General features: G+C 40.8%; 2 long non-coding RNA genes across 2 annotated transcripts; both read right to left on the reverse strand.

The window, feature by feature from the left end:
* Window positions 1-631: 631 nt before the first annotated feature.
* Window positions 632-11,103, reverse strand: LOC126213557 (uncharacterized). The gene is made up of 3 exons (XR_007541260.1): window positions 11,019-11,103; window positions 3,768-3,834; window positions 632-664 (listed from the first exon to the last, which is right to left on the reverse strand). It is a non-coding gene; the product is annotated as an uncharacterized LOC126213557 (long non-coding RNA).
* A 1,170-nt stretch (window positions 11,104-12,273) lies between these two features.
* Window positions 12,274-15,712, reverse strand: LOC126213552 (uncharacterized). Its single transcript, XR_007541255.1, has 4 exons — window positions 15,597-15,712; window positions 15,257-15,523; window positions 15,007-15,144; window positions 12,274-14,905 (listed from the first exon to the last, which is right to left on the reverse strand). It is a non-coding gene; the product is annotated as an uncharacterized LOC126213552 (long non-coding RNA).
* Between the last annotated feature and the right edge of the window lie 5,563 nt (window positions 15,713-21,275).

Below are 21,275 nucleotides of genomic sequence, written 5' to 3' on the forward strand. Positions count from 1 at the left end.
TCCTACTATGATATCTTGTACTTCTCTGCTTTACAGTCAGTTTCTTCGTCGGTGTATTTCACCGATAGGTCAGTCCTTCCCTCAGTGATAAATAGCAAAAAGGTTTCACTGTCTTTGGCAAGGCCTTTTGCCCTGATTTCATGTCCAGGAAGATGGGTAATTACATTTTTTAGTGGAATAAATGCAAACATACATAGAATAAATAGTTTTAAAATCTCGCTTGAGTTCTATATTTCACAGTCACTCGGGGAAAAAGTTTCATCTCCAGAAAAATCTGCAGATCATCTTCATCGTGTAAGATTCCATTGCTCGTCTCATTACACCAGCTGCCGATACTTTTGCATTCGACCTGTATCTTAAGCCTGTTGCTGTAACAGTTCTTCACAGATTTCATCCTCCATAGTAAACAGTTGATATTCTGCCATAGAACCTGCAAAAAAAGGTAAACAATAATGAAAGGGCCTTTAGGCTTTTACCACATCACGAAAAATGATAGTGTAGATCACGTGGGGGTAACTGACACCGGGGCAGAGTGCGCCCTGACAGTACCTAAATTATGCGACAAATTAAAGGTCAACAACTTACCTTTCCATGCCAGTGTCTTGTGAACTGCTGCCCGACAGGCTAATTCAAAGTCATAGCTCCTCAACACCTGCACTGTTTCCTGAACAAACGAAAACAAACAGGACATGTTGGATATGCCTTTTGGTAGGATGGTTAATAATAAGAGGCAAACTCCCGTCTAGGCAGGATACCCACTCTTACACTGAGAATTTCAGGTGTTATTAAGAAGTTCCTGGTAAACTGAGGATGGGGGGTGGTGGAGGGCGGGGGGGGGGGGGATGGGAGGGATATGCAGCGTTCCATATATATAAGAAAAAAATAGAGATGCTGTGACTTACCAAACGAGAAAGCACTGGTAGATAGAGACAATAAAAAACACACAAACACACACACGAATTTCAAGCTTTCGCAACCCATGGCTGGTTCATCAGGAAAGAGGGAAGGGGAGGGAAAGACGAAAGGATGTGGGTTTTAAGGGAGAGGGTAAGGAGTCATTCCAATCCCGGGAGCGGAAAGATTTACCGTAGGGGGAAAAAGGTACATGTATACACTCGCGCGCGCACACACACACACACACACACACACACACACACACACACACATATATACAGACACAGGCAGACATATGTAAAGGCAAAGAGGTTGGGCAGAGATGTCAGTTGAGGTGGAAGTACAGAGGCAAAGATGTTGTTGAATGACAAGCGATGTACGAGGGGTGGCAACTTGAAATTAGCGGAGGTTGAGGCCTGGTGGGTAACGGGAAGAGAGAATGTATTGAAGGGCAAGTTCCCATCTCCGGAGTTCTGACAGGTTGGTGTCAGTGGGAAGTATCCAGGTAGCCCGGACAGTGTAACACTGTGCTAAGATGTGCTGGCCATGCACCGAGGCATGTTTAGCCACAGGGTGATCCTCATTACCAACAAACACTGTCTGCATGTGTCCGTTCATGCGAATGGACGGTTTGTTGCTGGTCATTCCCACATAGAAAGCTTCACAGTGTAGGCATGTCAGTTGGTAAATCACGTGGGTGCTTTCACACGTGGCTCTGCCTTTGATCGTGTACACCTTCCGGGTTACAGGACTGGAGTAGGTGGTGGTGGGAGGGTGCACGAGACAGGTTTTACACTGGGGGCGGTTACAAGGGTAGGAGCCAGAGGGTAGGGAAGGCGGTTTGGGGATTTCATAGGGATGAACCAATAGGTTACGAAGGTTAGGTGGACGGCAGAAAGACAGTATTGGTGGAGTGGGGAGGATTTCGTGAGGGATGGATCTCATTTCAGGGCAGGATTTGAGGAAGTCATCATATCCCTGCTGGAGAGCCACATTCAGAGTCTGATCCAGTCCCGGAAAGTATCCTGTCACAAGTGGGGCACTTTTGGGGTTCTTTTTTCCTTCCTTTTTTCCCCCTAAGGTAAGTCTTTTCGCTCCCAGGATTGGGATGACTCCTTACCCTCTCCCTTAAAACCCACATCCTTTCAGCTTTCCCTCCCCTTCCCTCTTTCCTGATGAAGCAACCTTGGTATGCAAAAGCTTGAAATTTGTGTGTGTGTTTGTGTGTTTTTTATTGCGTCTATCTACCAGCGCTTTCTTGTTTGGTAAGTCACAACATCTTTGAATTTTAAAATTTATGATTGATAAAACTCAATAACTGTGAGATTTTATGAAAGTCCTGAAATTTCCTCAGGTTTACCAGATTTTAGCAGTTAATATGTAATTCCCTGAGATTTCCAGGTGTTCCAGAAGGATCACCAGCCTGTCTGTTCCAGGCAACAGCCAATGTCACAGCTAACAAGTAAGCATTCTTCGTGTGCTAACCGCACCTGTTCTACAAATATATATTGTAGAATTACAAGGGTGAGTCAAATGAAAACCTTAAATTTGTAATAACAAATCGAAATTTCGCGCCGTTATCCTGTAACTTGGTAAGCGTGCCACAAACAGCATGGAGAATGGCCTGTAGGTGGCAGCATAGTGCAGATGCACGCATACCATCTTAGTAATAGTATAAAGATGGCCGCTCCACTTGCAACTTGCACCATGGAAGAACAGCGTTCTGTTATTCGGTTTTTGCGTAGGGAAGGTGTGAAACCTATTGAAACTCATCGACGAATGAAGGTTCAGTACGGTGATGCATGTTTGTCACAGCAGCAAGTCTACGAATCGAGTAGGAAGTTGGTGTGTCTTCAGTGGAAGATGCTCCTCATCCAGGTCAGGAGCAATGAGTTGTGACTCCACAGAACATTGCAGCAGTTGAAGCCATAGTGAAAGATTAGTCATGGGTCAGCACACCACACTGTGCATGATGTGCTCCAGTTTCACAAAGTGTCTGCAAGATGGGTGCCACGGCAGCTGACTCCTGAAATGAAAGAACGACGTGTTGATGCTCGTGAAGAACTTCTTCAGCGCTTTGAACGAGAAGGTGATGGCTTCCTTGCAAGAATCGTTACTGGGGACGAAACCTGGGTTCACTTCCACCAACCGGAACCGAAGGGAGCGAGCAAAAAAATCATCTGCGGCCTGCAATCAAATCAAAGCGACGTGGATTGCTGTCAGCAGGTGTCCTTTTGCAACATGACAATGCAAGGCCCCACACTGCCCGTACAACAGTTGCGACAATCACAGACCTGCATTTTGAGTGTCTTCCTCATCCACCATACTCACCAGACCTTGCCCCAAGTGATTTCCGTATGTTTGGACCACTGAAAGGCGCAATGGGAGGTAAGATGTTCCGTTCTAATAAAGAGATACACCACACAGTGCATGAGTGGTTGCGTGGACTACCAAAAGAATTTTGTTCTAAAGGAATTTATGCACTTTGTAAGCGCTGGAGGACTTGCATTGAGTGTAGGGAAGATTATCTTGAAAAGTGATACAGCTTTGTACCACTTCTGCACAATAAATAATATTTTAAAAAATATTTAAGGTTTTCATTTGACTCACCCTCATATTCACCTGCTCAGTGGTAATACTTTAATTATTTAGTGCAAAGCCTAAAAATGCTGTACCTTGCCTGCATTTTCTCATTTTACTCTAGGGGAACATTAAGTAACTGTGAATCTGTCATCTGTGTACCCACCAGAGTCGAATTCTCGATGTTGTTATGAGGAGACACATAGTGGTTATCCATCACATTACTTTCACCACAACTGTGCCACAGTACAACAAAGCCTCATAGTCTACAGTCACATAAATTGTTTAATTACCTGTCGATTCAGATCCTTCAGCAACTCTGTTTTACTGTCACACTGGATGGGTAAACCTGGACCTGTGCTAAAAGAAATAATAAATCTAATGAGTGCATTTAACTTGTCATGATCTCTATATACCACACTGCAGAAAAATATCAAAAAATGCACTCATTTAGAACTAATTACTGTTTCTCAGTAAGCATTTTTTCTCCAAGAGAAATTCTTGGTGATGCTAAGTCATTGAGGTTCATATTACTGAGACTGAACATAAAATTATGTGAACAATTAAATGACAACATATCCGAAAATTTATTAAGATCTTACAAAGCCTTCTCTGTGAACTGCTATTTTCACTCATAATTTCTGGTTGTTGTTTGTCTGTATAGACCCATTTTATCTACAACCCTCCGGCACTTCTAGGTGATGGAGGGTACCTTGTACCACCATAAAGTCATTCCTTTTCTTGTTCCACTTGCAAATGGAGCAAAGGAAAAATGACTGTTTATAAGCTTCCATGTAGTAGTAATAGTTGTTGTTATTGTGACGGTCTTCAGCCCAAAGCCTACACTGATGTAGCCCTCCACACTACTCTACCCCGTGCAAGTGTCCTCATCTCTTACAAACCACTGCAACCTACATCCTTCTGAACCTGCTTACTGTATTCTTCTCTTGGTGTCCCTCAACAATTTTAAGCCCCACTCCTCACCCCACACTTCCTTCCAATAAAAAATCGGTGATCCCTTGATGTCCCAGAATGTGTCCTATCAACTGATCCTTTCTTTTAGTCAAGCTGTGCCACAAATTTCTTTTCTCCCCATTTCTTTTAGTACCTTCTCTTTAGTTATATGATCTACCACCTAATTTTCAGCATTTTTCCGAAGCTCTACATTTCAAAAGCTTCTATTCTCCTCTTGTCTAAATTGTTTATCATCCATTGTTCACTTCCATACATGGCTACACTCTATACAAATACTCTCAAGAAAAGAGCCGTGCGCGCTAGCCGCACGGTCTCAGCCGCCTTGCCACAGTTCGTGCAGCTCCCCCTGTCGGACGTTCGAGTCCTTCCTCGGGCATGGGTGTGTGTCTTGCCCTTAGCATAACTTAGTTTAAGTAGTGTGTAAGCTTAGGGATCAATGACATCAGCAGTTTGGTCCCATAGTATCTTACCACAAATTTCCAAATTTTGAGAAAAGACTTCCTAACTCTTAAATCTATATTCAGTGCTGACAAATTTCTCTTCTTCAGAAATGATCTCCTTGCTGTTGCCAGTCTAGATTTTATATCTTCTCTACTTCAGCTACTATCACATATTTTGCTGCCCAAATAATAAAACATTTACTGCTTTAACTGTCCCTTTTTCCAATCTAATTCCCTTAGGATCACTCAATGTAATTCGACTAAATTCCATTGTCCTTGTTTTACTTTTATTGATGTTCATCTTATATTCTCCTTTCAAGACACTGTCCATTCTGTTCAACTGCTCTTCCAAGTCATTTGCTGCCTCTAACTGAATTACAATGTCATTGGTAAACCTCAAACTTTTTATTTGTTCTCCTTGAACTTGAATTCTTCTCCAAATTTTTCTTTTGTTTTCTTTACTGTTTTCTCAATGTACAGAGTGAATAACATTGGGGACAGGCTACAACCCTGTCTCATCCCCTTTTCAATCACTACTTCTCTATCACACCCCTCAACAGTGTCATAGGCAGACCTTTTTACACAGATGGGTAGTAGGGAGCAATACATTGGGTGATTAATGTGTAGAATCACTTGTTAACATTTATTACACTACTAGGCATTAAAACTGATACATCAAGGAGAAATGCAGATGATAAACACGTATTCATTGGGCAAATATATTATACTAGAACTGACATGTGATTACATCTTCGCACAATTTCAGTGCATAGATCCTGAGAAATCAGTACCCAGAACAACCAACTCTGGCCGTAATAATGGCCTTGATATGCCTGGGCATTGAGTCAAACAGAGCTTGGATGGTGTGTACAGGTGAAACTGCCCACGCAGCTTCAACACGATATCACAGTTCACGTATTGTGACGAGCCAGTTGCTCGGCCACCATTGACCAGACGTTTTCAATTGATGAGACATCTGGAGAAGTTGCTGGCCAGGGCAGCAGTCGAACATTTTCTGTGTCCAGAAAGGCCTGTACAGGACCTGCAACATGCGGTCATGCATTATCCTGCTGAAAAGTAGGGATTCGCAGGGATCGAATGAAGGGTAGAGCCACGGGTCGTAACTCATCTGGAATGTAACGTCCACTGTTCAAAGTGCCATCAATGCGAACAAGTGATGACCGAAATGTGTAACCAATGGCACCCCATACCATCACACCAGGTGATACGCCAGTATGGCGATGACGAATACGCGCTTCCAATGTGCGTTCACCACGATATCGCCAAACACGGATGCGACCATCACGAAGCAGTAAACAAAACCAGGATTCATCCGAAAAAATGACGTTTTGACATTTGTGCACTCAGGTTCATCATGGAGTACACCATCGCAGGCGCTCCTGTCTGTGATGCAGGATAACCGTAGCCACAGTCTCCGAGCTGATAGTCCATGCTGCTGCAAACGCCGTCGAACTGTTCGTGCAGATGGTTGTTGTCTTGCAAACGTCCCCATCTGTTGACTCAGGCATCGAGACGTGGCTGTACGATCTATTACAGCCATGCGGATAAGATGCCTGTCATCTCGACTGCTAGTGATACGAGGCTGTTGGGAACCCACCGATTCCATATTCTGCTAACAGTCATTGGATCTCGACCAATGCAAGCAGCAATGTCGCGATACGATGAACCGCAATTGCGATAGGCAACAATCCGACCCTTATCAAAGTCGGAAACGTGATGGTACGCATTTCTCCTCCCTACCTGAGGCATCACAACAATGTTTCACCAGGCAACGCCGGTCAACTGCTGTTTGTGTATGAGAAATCGGTTGGAAACTTTCCTCATGTCAGCTCGTTGTAGGTGTCGCCACCAGCGCCAACCTTGTATGAATGCTCTGAAAAGCTAATCACTTGCATATCACAGCATCTTCTTCCTGTCGGTTAAATTTCGCGTCTGTAGCACCGTGGTGTAGCAATGTTAATGGCCAGTAGTGTACCTAATATTACGAATACTAAGACCCAAAATACACATACATAAATTACAGAGTCTGGCTCAACAGCTTCCATTAATGCAGTTAGCAGCTGCCTTCAGTGTTTGATAACAAATGCTCATCCACAGCTTACAGGCTGTCAGTTAAGGCTGACACTTCTTCAGCACCTGAAGAGCACTGAGTACAGCCAACAGCAGGTGGTGGCTCAGGTCAGTACCGATGATGTGAGTCGCATTGGATCGGAGGAGATTGTCTCTGGTTTCGAACGGCTAACAGAAGAGATGAAGGCTGCCAGTCTTGCTTGTGAGGTGAAAGTAGAGTTCACTATTTGCAGTATAGTAGACAGGATCGATTGCGGATATTTGGTACAGAGCCGAGTGGAGGGTCTGAGTCAGAGTCTCAGAAGGTTCTGCGACTGTGTTGGCTGCATATTCCTCGACTTGCGCCATAGGGTGGTTGAGTTTTGGGTTCTACATCTACATATATACACCGCTAGCCACCAAGCGGTGTGTGGCGGAGGGCACAATTCGAGCAAAAATCCTCCGTTAGCGAGGATACGTGCATCCACCCTCTGACGGATAGAATCCCTGATGGGCTGATGCAGCCCTGGAGAATGGCGTATTGTATCACAGCCGTCCACAATACGAGCACGAAGATTCTCTACATACATTTGGTACCGGGGTTGCGTAGACAAGAGCTTTCAAATGCCCCCATAAATGAAAGTCAAGAGGATTGAGGTCAGGAGAGCGCGGAGGCCATGGAATCGGTCCGCCTCTACCAATCCATCGATCACCGAACCTGTTGTCGAGAAGCGTACAAACACTTCGACTGAAATGTGCAGGAGCTCCATCGTGCACGAACCACATGTTGTGTCGTACTTGTAAAGGCACGTGTTATAGCAGCACAGGTAGAGTATCCCGTATCACGTGGTATCACGTAACATTCCGCCAGTGCAGATGGTATTTGCTTTGTGATACATTAACCGTGTTAAAATGGACCGTTTACCAATTGCGGAAAAGGTCAATATCGTGTTGATGTATGGCTATTGTGATCAAAATGCCCAACGGGTGTGTGCTATGTATGCTGCTCGTTATCCAGGATGACATCATCCAAGTGTCCGGACCGCTCGCTGGATAGTTACGTTATTTAAGGAAACAGGAAGTTTCACCGCGACCTGCAACCAATGATGATGCCCAAGTAGGTGTTTTAGCTGCTGTCGCGGCTAATCCGCACATCAGTAGCAAATTGCGCGAGAATCGGGAATCTCAAAAACGTCGGTGTTGAGAATGCTACATCGACATCGATTGCATCCGTACAATATTTCTATGCACCAGGAATTACATGGCGATGACTTTGAACGTGGTGTACAGTTTCGCCACTGGGCACAAGAGAAATTATGGGACGATGACAGATTTTTTGCACACGTTCTATTTAGCGACGAAGCGTCATTCACCAACAACAGTAACGTAAACCGGCATAATACGATTGGGCAACGGAAAATCCACGATGGCTGCGCCAAGTGGAACATCAGCGACCTTGGCGGGTTAATGTATGGTGCGGCATTGTGGGAGGAAGGATAATTGGCCCCCATTCTATCGATGGCAGTCTAAATGGTGCTATGTATACTCATTTCCTACGTAATGTTCTACCGATGTTACTACAAGATGTTTCACTGAATGACAGAATGGCGATGTACTTCCAACATGATGGATGTCCGGCACATAGCTCACATGCGATTGAAGCGGTATTGAATAGCATATTTCATGACAGGTGATTTGGTCGTCGAAGCACCATACCGTGGCCCGCACGTTCACCGGATCTGACGTCCCCGGATTTCTTTCTGTGGGGAAAGTTGATGGATATTTGCTATCGTGATCCACTGACAACGCCTGACAACATGTGTCTGCGCATTGTCAGTGCATGTGCGAACATTACAGAAGGCGAACTACTCGCTGTTGAGAGGAATGTCGTTACACATATTGCCAAATGCCTTGAGGTTGATGGACATCACATTGAGCATTTATTGCATTAATGTGGTATTTACAGGTAATTACGCTGTAACAGCATGCGTTCTCAGATATGATAAGTTCACAAAGGTACAGGTATCACATTGGAACAACCGAAATAAAATCTGTGTTATACATATGCTCCTAGAGGAAAAAGACGGAATAATTGGTATCCTTCCCTCGAGTTATTAAAGAAATACTTTTGTATATATAAATGGAAACAGTGATTACAGAATACATCCATGATCCTGCTCTTTGGGACGAGGTCATACTCGATGACAATATAGAAATAATTATAGGAAGTTCATCAACGAGCAAATAATAAAGGTGACATATAAGCATTACTAAGCATAATTTTATAGGTCGTCGCCCACAAAATTTCAAACTTGTGACTGCCAAAAAGTCGTAGAAAAAGCGACCGCAAAACGAGAGTGCCAAAAAGTCGCCAGAATTTTGCGAAGAAGTAGCCAGTGGCCGCCAAAAAGTGTCCGCTATCTTTTGGCCGGAAAGATGCAGGTTTGTCCCACATCAGCGACCTTTCTTAAAGTCGCCGAAATTTCGCAAAAAGTGCTCACAGAGAAGCGGTCGGTTTGTTTTGCTCAAAAGATGCGGGTTCAGGAAGCACCACTTTTGCCATAAAGTCACTAAAATTTCGCAGACAAATATGTCTGCCTGTGAGATGTCTGCTTGTGTCTGTTTATGTGTGGATGGATATGTGTGTGTGTGCAAGTGTATACCCGTCCTTTTTTCCCCCTAAGGTAAGTCTTTCCGCTCCCGGGATTGGAATGACTCCTTACCCTCTCCCTTAAAACCCACATCCTTTCGTCTTTCCCTCTCCTTCCCTCTTTCCTGATGAGGCAACAGTTTGTTGCGAAAGCTTGAATTTTGTGTGTGTGTTTGTGTTTGTTTGTGTGTATCGACCTGCCAGCGCTTTCGTTCGGTAAGTCACATCATCTTTGTTTTTATATATATATATATATATATATATATATATATATATATATATATATATATATATATATATATATATATATAAAAACAAAGATGATGTGACTTACCAAATGCAAGTGCTCGCAGGTCGACAGACACACAAACAAACACAAATATACACACAAAATTCAAGCTTTCACAACAAACTGTTGCCTCATCAGGAAAGAGGGAAGGATAGGGAAAGACGAAAGGATGTGGGTTTTAAGGGAGAGGGTAAGGAGTCATTCCAATCCCGGGAGTGGAAAGACTTACCTTAGGGGGAAAAAAGGACGGGTATACACTCGCGCACACGCACACATATCCATCCATACGTATACAGACACAAGCAGACATATTTAAAGACAAAGAGTTCATATATATATATATCCCCTCCTTCATGTGAAGAGTATTCCCGTAATAATAGCTAATAGCATACCAAGAACATGAGGGTGTCACAGTGGAGATTTGTTTTCTGGTACAGCAAGACTTACTTTCAATAGGTGTGGTAGCAGTGCATTCCCATAGGATAACAGAATATTATGTCCTCCAGGAATCACATTGGGTACACCACTTACAGCATAAACTGTACAGCAACTACAATGTTTTGTGAGCAAGTAATACCAGTCAGTATCTTTAATTTTAACATAAGTCTTGACTCCCTTAATTACCTGCTTATACATGTGCTTGTACTACAGGTTATTGGTAAAGCAAATACTTATTGAATAGGTCTTCACACTTTTAATACTTAGCAGAAATTCTGAAAAAAGTAAATTCTTTTATTACTGTATCACCTCTATGGTGAATTAAGAGGTACTGACTGGTTTCGTTGAACATTTAATAGAAGCCTTCTTTTTACCTGCTCTTGATAAAGAGCCATTCCAAGTTCTGTACATTACAATCTCTCGCATTTTTCTGTACACTAATATTTATTCTTCTAAGTGGTAAATATTGCATTCAGACATTGTTGGTATTAAAGGTAATTCATGAAATAAATTATATTTAAACCAGAAAATTATAGGTTCCACATGACACATGAAAAGTACCTTGTTACACACATGTATGTACAGATTCCAAAATGTCTGTGAATTTGAGTTACAAACTTTTTTAAATAGAAATATGAAGATCACAATACTTTGGGTCTGCAATAACTCAAACGTAAAATACCTTAGTTCCCTATGGGAAACTTTGTTCTTTACGTGACTCGAGCAACTGCTTTCACTCTTAATGGAAAGCTAAATGGTTTATGTTAAAGTTAACTTGCAAAAAGTGTAACCATTGTTACATAATTTCTGTGAAGTAAGATTCCTTAATGTTAATTCCTTCCTTTATCATCGTAACTTGATAATTTCAGTTCCATATGTGACATATAACCTAAAAAAATGAAATGCTGTTATTACCATGACCAAACAAAATCTTTTTAACATGTAGTACACAGTTCAAATCAGCAAAAAGTGTAACTGTATAATTAAGGTAAATGTTGATGAAAATTAGGCATGTAACATGAATACTGAAATTTCCTAATCCGCAGCTTGTGGTCGTGTGGTAGCGTTCTCGCTTCTCGCGCCCGGGTTCGGTTCCCGGCGGGGTCAGGGATTTTCTCTGCCTCGTGATGACTGGGTGTTGTGTGATGTCCTTAGGTTAGTTAGGTTTAAGTAGTTCTAAGTTCTAGGGGACTAATGACCATAGATGTTAAGTCCCAAAGTGCTCAGAGCCATTTGAACCATTTTTTGAAATTTCCTAGATTTCCAAGTGTAACTGTAATCACTATATTCAGTACTTTGTAGTGCTAGAAAGATAATTCTATATGATTATTTGCATTCTCTTCCCCTCCCCCTCCCTCAACACAGGAAAATATAATAGAAAGACCTCCTAGCAAAATAAAGACAAAATTCAGAAAATTAGGTTTTGCCTGAATCAGGCCCCCTTATTCTAGAATGGTTCTAAAGTAATAAGAATGCTTACGATCAATTGGAATAATGTGTTCATTCTAGGAAGTATTAAAACAAGAATTAAGAGAGTAACAATTTTATTGCTCTTATGTTGCAGAGTATCCACAAACATTACTGTTTGAAACATAGGGCCACTGCATACTCCATTAGATCACACCCATTCTGTGATTAAACTGTTTTCTTAAAGTGAAAAATTCAAGTTAACATAGTTATTGAGGGAAATATTTTCTCACACTGAAAGCTATCTGTCAAATAAGTCTCAGAACTTTTTTTTTTCATTAATTTCACACAAATTACCTGTTTTTAATGCAAGTTCATGTTTTGTAACACCAAACATCTTAAAATAAGCTTATATAATAAACAATTATAATTTTGTTACAATATCTACATAGGATGTAAAGAGTTAATTTTACTTCAATTTGATTCATCCTTTGAAGTTCATCATTATACAACAACAAATCTATGGACAAAATAGTTTTAAAAAGTCTGTCAAAATGTCACACCCATCTGCAAGAAATGTACCAATACATAATCTTTTCCAATGTGAGCACTATACATGATTAAACAATATGAGTTTATTTAACTTCTGCCTTATACTTGATTTGTTGTTTAAAATTTTCTCAGCAGGCTTTTTTCTCCATATGTTTTTAAGTGTGTACAGGAGTACAGGGCAATCTTACAAACAAGTTGAGTCTGATGTAAGTCCTCAATCCCAATTTCATAATGGTAATCATGACCAAGAGCAGGAGCAGGAGATGGGTAATCTACAAATTTAATTTTAACACAATGCAAAATCTTGGCCTGTATATATTTCTGTCGCATATCCCCAGCAATCACAAACATCTGAAACAGTTTCTGAGTATTCTACAACAGAGTACACGCAGTCACTTGTTTTAACCAATTTTCCCCAGTTAACAAAATTTACAAATGCATTTTTATTGGCCATATTGGGAAAAGCATAGAGATAAATACATTCTAATGCAGATTTAACTACTGATGGCTTCAGTATGTGAAGACAGTCTTTGCATGTGATCTGCCTTGAAAGGCGCAATGACACATACCCTGCAATATAATAGAGTATGTTTTGCTTGAAAAATGAGAACTTAAACTTATCATCAAGAATTGCACACCACTTCTCTACTTCATTTTCTGCAGCACTTTCATCACTTTCTACTGCATGCTTTGTCCGCAGCTCGTGGTCGTGCTGTAGCGTTCTCACTTCCCGGGCCCAGGGATCCCGGGTTCGATTCCCGGCGGGGTCAGGGATTTTCTCTGTCTCGTGATGACTGGGTGTTGTGTGATGTCCTTAGGTTAGTTAGGTTTAAGTAGTTCTAAGTTCAGGAGACTGATGACTATAGATGTTAAGTCCCATAATGCTCAGAGCCATTTCAACCATTTTGAACTACATGCTTTCTTGCATGAAAATCATAAACAGGTGGCAAACAACACACATTAAAATTTGAGCAATTCCCATTCATTGCAGTGACACGGTTACTCAAGAGCAACTTTCTCATGGCACATTTGAACTGGTATGCATTTGTAATGTTGTTCCAACCACCTCTGGACTGAATGCTGGAAAAAAAAAAGCTCTATGTGGTTTTGTGACAGTTTATAAGTTAGCAAATACTTCAGAGGAGATTCAACACGAAGCATAATTGCCAGAGCTATGTGCCTGACTGATTGGATACTGAAAATTATCCCAAAAGCAAAAGTATTTCTTGCATGGAGCAGCAATGGAACACCAATGATTTTTAAGCTTTTGATATAATTTTCAGTGTCTCTGAATATACCAAGCCAATAAGATTTGTTGTCAAGTCTCAGGGGGCTCTTATACCCTTTACCTAATGGATTTCTGGAGTTCAGAATATCAAAAATCCTATTAATATAATACAAAAATTCTACTGTTGCTTCACTTCCTATAAGATTTGGATCACCAACCCTCCTCAAAAACTATATACTATCTGCCACGCTAGAACTCAAAAGTCTGTGCAGCTAATGAAACATTCATTTTTCTATTTACACTACTTATACGTTGTCCTGATTGTTGGCAAATGTCATACCTTCTTCTTGTTGTACCTTGTTCAATTTCTCAATGAAATGCCATCTAATAATGCCAGTTGGAGACTCAATAGCAGATACTTCTGCTAGAGCATTTCTGGCAAACTTAATTATATACATGCCCAGGATACAATAAACATTGTATTTTTCCACACGGTGAGGAAAGTAGCTTTTAAAATCACCCTTGGAAAAATTTAAAGTACAGCCAAGTGAACGTAAAGTGCTTATATTTACCTTACAGCCATCACATGTAACACACCAAACCCTAATGCCAGAACTATGCAGCCTCTCTAAAGCAGATTTTATCAGTGTGGCCTGATTATTTGCCTGTACACCATTGATAAAGAAATATGCAATCGGGCATTTAAATTTGCCTTTAATAGAGACAAGCATGAAAACCAGAGCCTCAGATGCCTCTATTACTTCTTTTGACTGAGGCACTTCCCCACCAAAGTCTAAAAAACCTGTGTATTGCTTAGTTCCTTGGTCCCAAACTACTTGCTTCCTAATTCCCATACTGTCTACAATTAGACATGAATCGCTGAACTGGTCCCTTACAATTGGGTTCAAATCAATGTACTTGAAAACATCTTTTAAGAAGCCAGGATCACAGTCTACACTTGCCACCCATTTGGAAATCAATGATGTATGGGGCAGAGGCATTAATTTTTGCTGGTATTCATATGCTGCTGGTGAATAAAAGTACACAGTCATAGCAAACATTTTCACATTTGTTGTGTATCTATTACCCTTTGACGAGAGAGAGGTGTTCACTACAATGCACACTAATTCCACTTGTGTTCCTTTCTGATGATTGATGTAACTTCTCAGGAAGATGCCCCTTCTCCTTCAATGAACTTATGATGTCATCAATGGAAAACACTTCCTTCTTCGAAGTTTTTCACGGACACACTTCAGTTTACGTTTTAATTAGTGCACAATGTCTGAGGAAAAAAGAAATATAATGCAAGTTTCGGTCGCCATGTCTTCCATTTCTACTTTCGACTGTATACCACAATCAATTACTGAAGAACCAACTGCACTCTGAAATAAAGAAATAATTTCGTTATATATGATTGAAATAAGGCTTGATGAAAAAATATTATAAGAAAACGATGGGGGTGTGAAAACATCCTTATACTAACGTTTTCGACACAATTCACAGCTTCTGCATTGGATAAGTGGGACATGCTTTCCACGGAAGAATTCTCATTGACAACATTCTCCCCGCAATCAGTAGCGTCTGCAATGGGAAAATCGAGCACGGATTCCATGACAGAACGCTAAAAACAAAAATATGGACCTGTATTACAACATTGCTTAGATCTACGTAGCGTACGAAATAAATTCACAAAAGTAAAAAGCACACACATAGCAAGGAAATTAATTAGCTACCTCAAATGGAGAATCATCGTTGGCACTCAAAATCGTAACAACATGTCGTCGTGGCTGTTTATTTGGTGGCATCAAATGTGTCGGAAAGTCAAAAACTGATGGCACTGCTTCGGGTTTGAGACGTTTCTTCCACGTTCCAGGGTTCACTACGTAATCATCTTGTCGGAAATGGTTTCCGCAAAGTAACTGCAAGACGTAGGATTAAAATCTTTCCGCTTCACGGAAGTAATCCACGTATTTAGTAGCTCTGGGTGCTTTAGAGGAAACCTGGTCAAAAACATCGAATTAGCAAACGCACTAAGTCTGTATTTTTATCGCATTGCATCCGTAGTCCTATTACCTGTGAAATGGTAAGTCACTCTCCTTACTCCACCGCTTCGTACAATTGAAAGCGGAACAAGAAATCACCATTTCGATAATCCATAATTCCTTATACACCGTACAGACCGAGAGAAACTTCTTGCCAAGTTCGAATATGGCAGGCAATACAGACGACAGTAATCAGCTGGTAGAGCCATCTATCGGTAGGTCCGGTAGTTGAGCATCCCTCATTTCGCTAGCTTTAGACGCCTGTGACGAAAACGGCAGTTAGCTCTATACACCGTCAAATTTTTGGTTAACGTGGTACAGTTTCACAAATTGTTTTTTCGTAACGGGTTCTTAAAAGTTAACACACTACACACAATCAATGTGGCTGAAAATAGTATGTGACTGGATTACAGGTAGTCACGAACTGCAGACGGCGACAGGAGACACGGATAAAATGATCGCCATGTTATCCCCGACAGCGTTTCGAGCTGACATCTGTCGGCGACGTCGAGCAACAGTGCAGGACCGAACGGCTGTGTACTGGATCTCGCAATAAGCTGTTCAGCAGGAAAATGCTGTAAATAAGAACGATGTCCTTACCGATATCAATTACTTGTTTCCAGTTACTTCAGAAAATTTGACTAAATGTCCATATCTATGGCCATCTTGTAAGGAATGTACTTCACACCCAGCAACATTCTTGCTAATGTGTTTATTATATGTGGCAAATTGAAACTTTGGTTGTGTAGGCGGCAAAATGGAATCCGAATTGTCAATTTTTGAAAGGTTCGGACAATGTTTAACCGAACCTATTGATGCAATCCAACGAGCTCGTCCGAAGTTCATGTGAGAAGTGTGTTATATTTCTTCGGGTACAGTGAGGAATCTCTTTGTAGTTTCGGAAGCTCCCTTACTCTACAGGTCTGCAGCCCCAAATCATTTTCAATCTCTTGTTTATTTTCTTTTGCAACTCATCATCTTCAGTTATTATGAATAAGACACATTCGTAGCAAGTTATTAACTTCATCAATTCGTTGTTGTACGTTACTTTAGTCATGTTCTAACTGAATTTCGGGTATACTTTGGAACTTACTATCGTACACTCTTAGTGTACTCTAGTTTTTTTAAACTAGACGCCGACAGCATAGTGTAGCCAACTGTTAGGGGCCTGCGCGTGCTCAATATTTATTGATAATAATAGTTTGTCAAACCTGCAGTATACTGAAGTGACCTCACATAATCAATAATACCGATAAAAATCCTCAGTTGACAGCCTGGTTTTACAAGCTAAGATGTCAAACATTGATAATAATAGTTTGTCAAACCTGCAATATACTGAAGTGACCTCACATAATCAATAATACCGACAAAAATCCTCAGTTGACAGCCTGGTTTTACAAGCTAAGATGTCAAACATGGGAAAGGAAGAGTATGTGTTGCAGTTATATTACCTACAGCTTGCAAGCAATGGATGACAGATTAAAAAGACGAAATGGGTGTGGGAATGGTTGAAAAAAAGGACCGACTGTCCCCGTGTTAACTTACAGATAATCAGAACCATGGACCCAGAAGTTTTGTCTCTGGTGAGTCCTGCACCATACAGATACAACAAGTTCCTAATGTTGAGACGAGATAAATTAGAGAAGCAACCTACGTTAACGAGAGAGTCAGTCTCAGTTGACGAGAAATTACGAGTAACAAAGAGATTTCTGATGACATGTAGGTCATTAGAATGCTAGTTCTGTAGTACCAGCAAACATAATTACTAAAATTTTAGGGAAGCTTGTGAAGCAATTATATCTGCCCAGCAAGGGTACGTCCAGGCAACAGACATAAAACATTTTTTTTACGTTGATTAATAATTTGGCGAAACTGATATTCTTTTCGTGGATTTCTTACGAGTCATTTCAGATATATGACGTATTTTTGTAAGAGAAAGGTCTTTTTCGAACTGCTATGTAATTCATCAACCGATACTATACTAAGGTAAGCATTGACATAGAGAATCAATCATCTGTTGACCATCCTAAAGTGGTATATACAGTGATTACAATCGCTTCGGTCTATTAAAAATGTTCTATGTTAATAGATCAATTCAAATATTGAATGTTATGTGTGATATGAACAAAGGCGAATTGATAGCAAACAAAGAAAACTAATGCCGAGTGGGCAATACGTGAATCTCTGTCAACATCTGAACAGAGAATATTGTCAAACCGCCAACACTTAACCTCACACGTTTATTATGAATTAACAATACCGAGAATATTTTGAAGGACATCAATACAGCTCATCAGTGTACGGGCTCTCAGGCGGTCAGTATATTGACGGTTTGACAGTATTACTAGACGTGTGAGAGCCCCTGAAGGCGCCTGCATCACATAAGATTATGTCAGGTATTTCTTCTTTTCACTCAATGAAATTCGCTGCACCAATGAGTACTTTACATCATACAGTGCTACATAAGTTGCTGTTTTCGGATCAGCTGGTTCGGGGTGAGTCTTCTCCCGCTAATGTATTGTTACGATGATAAAGCGAAGGAAAAGAAATCTTTCGCTTAATGGCGTCAGTGCGGTCGTCGCATTCAGCTGTAGCGTGTCAGGCGCGCAGACAACACAGGCGGGAATTCTACAGCCGGCTGGTTCCACATAGTGTCGAGCGGCGTCGCCAGAGAGCAGCAGCTGGTGGTGGTGGCGAGCTGCCGCGGCCGAGTAGTACCGACTGCCGTCGACAGAGGGCAGGCAGGAACTGCAGAGCGGACTCATTGCGTTCTCACACGAGTTTCTCCTCGCTTGCCGCTCCAAAAGTTGTGTGACGATAGCACCCTGTTTTCGAGAAATATACATTTTTTCATAGTTCGTGATAGATGTGCCATAGTTCTAGCTTTCTTTGTACAAAATTTGAATAGTTCCTCAGAGTTTAACGAAGAAAACAACAATACTCGAAAAAATTTACGTATCGAAACCATTCTTGTCAATTTGCGCAAAATGTAAATTCATAAACAGTTCTGAGGACAGTTCTGAACTCCAAGAGTTCTATCGGAAATCCAAATAACATTTGTTTTAGTTTATGCATCCCAACCTGGGATGTTTATTTCCCATGCACTGGAGTAAAACTTTACATATAATTTAAATTTGTGGAGCCGAACACTGAAAGTTATTAATAAGTCTTACTATTAATATGTTTCAATTTTCTATCAGCAGAATAAGTACAGCTTTTCACAAATGTGCCTCTACTTTTTGAATTCTCCTCATATACCTGTATGTAGAGGATTTTGTAAATAAACTTTACCTATAATGTACTTTTAAAGATATAACAAGGGATGGCTTTTCTGATAGTGCGTACGCGTGAATAGTGAGTTTCGGCATTAACATCTATTTATAAATAGCTGCTTAACCATGCATAACGCCACGGTCCAAGCTAGTAACATATATAGTTCTAATAACCCCCGAAGACATCCCCCCCACTGGTAAAAGCACAAATCGCACCCTGAATCAGGCGCAGTGTTTTAATTTGATATTTGACGTTCAGACAGCGGACACTGACGATTAAACAGTTCAAAAAGAATGTAAGCGCATTTTACATTCTGGATTAGCTTTGTACTACTTACTACGTTGATAAACAAATAAATTAATTGTTGAAATGAAATATGAAAGGGCGTAGTGGATAAAAATTTGCAGTCAGCTCATATCTCACCAACAGAGCACTTGCATCGATACTGAACCATACAACAACGAAAATCATATAGAGAAAGGAAGCTATTAACAAGAAGGCGGCAATACTGCCAACTGTTGAAAAGTAATTTACAGAAAATTTCGACGTGTATAAAACCGAAAAGATGCGTCCGATGGAAGCATAATAAAAACTATGATACGTCCATGAGACCTCTCGAGACCAAAAAATAATAAACAACGCACAGCAACAATGCAAAAGTTGTGGCTCTACAACTAGAAACAATGAACACATGAACTGCCGCTTTTAAACAATCGGCAAGTGACGTCCGCATAGCAGTTACAAAAGTGGTAGCATCAAAGCTTCTCACAGTAGCATCAAAGCTAATGACAGCAGCTGCACTTTTTGGGATGCGCGCGCCCCGTCGTCTGAAGCCGCCCGCCAGCACTGCATTTCGCTCCTTGATCTGCCCCTAATGAGTATACGCAACGATGCTACTCATACTCACGCGAATAATCATTATGCTCCTTCAGTCAGAGCTCTTGTGCAGTCGGTGCCTGTTGTGCAGTCGGTGTTGTTGTGTAAGTGATATTTATGAACTGTAATACCCATAAAAATGTACAATCTACCAGAATTGAAACGTCTTCTCAGCATGAAGGAATTTAAAGTGATCGATGAAAGAGGCTTTCAATTCACTCTGTCTCACCCGGTCTTCCAAAAACTGTCCGATACCATGGCCGACATCGGCTCGAAAATGCCTTCGAAACATATTTACACAACAATTAAAGAAGATTGTCATGTTCTTACTTTTGTTAGAAACACCTTCAGGTTGGAATGTTTCGATGAAGAAAAAGACAACGACAGCAAAGATGAGTCGTGGAATGTTTTTGGTTCTTCGTGAAACAAGGACATGACAAAGCAGTTTGACCTACTACTGTCAGCAGAAAAATGGTCTATCACAAAATCAACAAACAGGAAACTTGGAAAGCCTTCAAGACTGGTAATAGGGAAGTGAATCGATTTGATGGCTGATAATATTTATGAAAATCACAAAATTCCATGTGCCTTTTCTTTCAAATACGCGAAAGTGTGTGAAAGTTCAAGTTAAAAGTACTTATTGAAGATCAAAGGTGCAGAATGCGGAGCCACTTTCGAAGGGATTGCTATGAAGAAGCCAAAAAAGATCAACGATATTATTCTAAACTGCAGACTTTCAAACTTTTCAGACGATAGTAATCACCTGAAAAGAAGACAACAGGTAGCTGCTAAATTGGTTGATAACAGCATGCCTGCAGCTCTTTGGCGAAATGATGAAGCGAAAAATATGTCTTTCGGAGACATGATTCCTCCAAATTTACCAAATGCTGATGTCTTGAGGAAGGCTAAAGAAGAGGAAAGAACCAAAGGATTTGGTATAACAACTAGTAAGTCTGTTGAAAACCTGCAAATCGCGAAACGTACAACCCATTGGGACAAAATTCACGCAATCGGATTGGATCCACTCTTCTGTATATATCAGGATTGGATCCACTCTTCTGTATATATCAAAGTCTGTTGCACAAATATTGTCATCAAATCAATAGCAGTGTATACGATTCAGTAGATGCTACAGGTGACGTTGCATTTCGCTTTATTTCACGATTTGGGGATCTGTCAAACAGGGCTGACTATATAGAAATTAAGTCAAAGTACATATACCTGTATAAGTACATGTGCATCCGCAAAGTAAACGTCACTAGTAAAGATCCAAATATCGTCAATCGATCATAAATCAGTTGCCCAATTTATCAGATGATATCCTGTAGGCATGAGGCATATTTCTTGTCATTTTTCTTTATGGAAATCGTCAGATCTGGAGCTCCTAGACCAAAAATCATGGTAACTGATTTTGGTAAGACTTTGTTCGTTGCCATTTCTTGAGCAATAGCCAATTGCTCAGATTTAACAGATTATTTGAATAGGTGTTTTATTCATATTGTTTTGCACAATGGAGTAATTCTACCCTCATGTTATTTGAGAATAGATTTAAACCGTTTTA

This window comes from Schistocerca nitens, chromosome 11 (assembly GCF_023898315.1).
Source record: "Schistocerca nitens isolate TAMUIC-IGC-003100 chromosome 11, iqSchNite1.1, whole genome shotgun sequence".
Classification (NCBI taxonomy): domain Eukaryota; kingdom Metazoa; phylum Arthropoda; class Insecta; order Orthoptera; family Acrididae; genus Schistocerca; species Schistocerca nitens.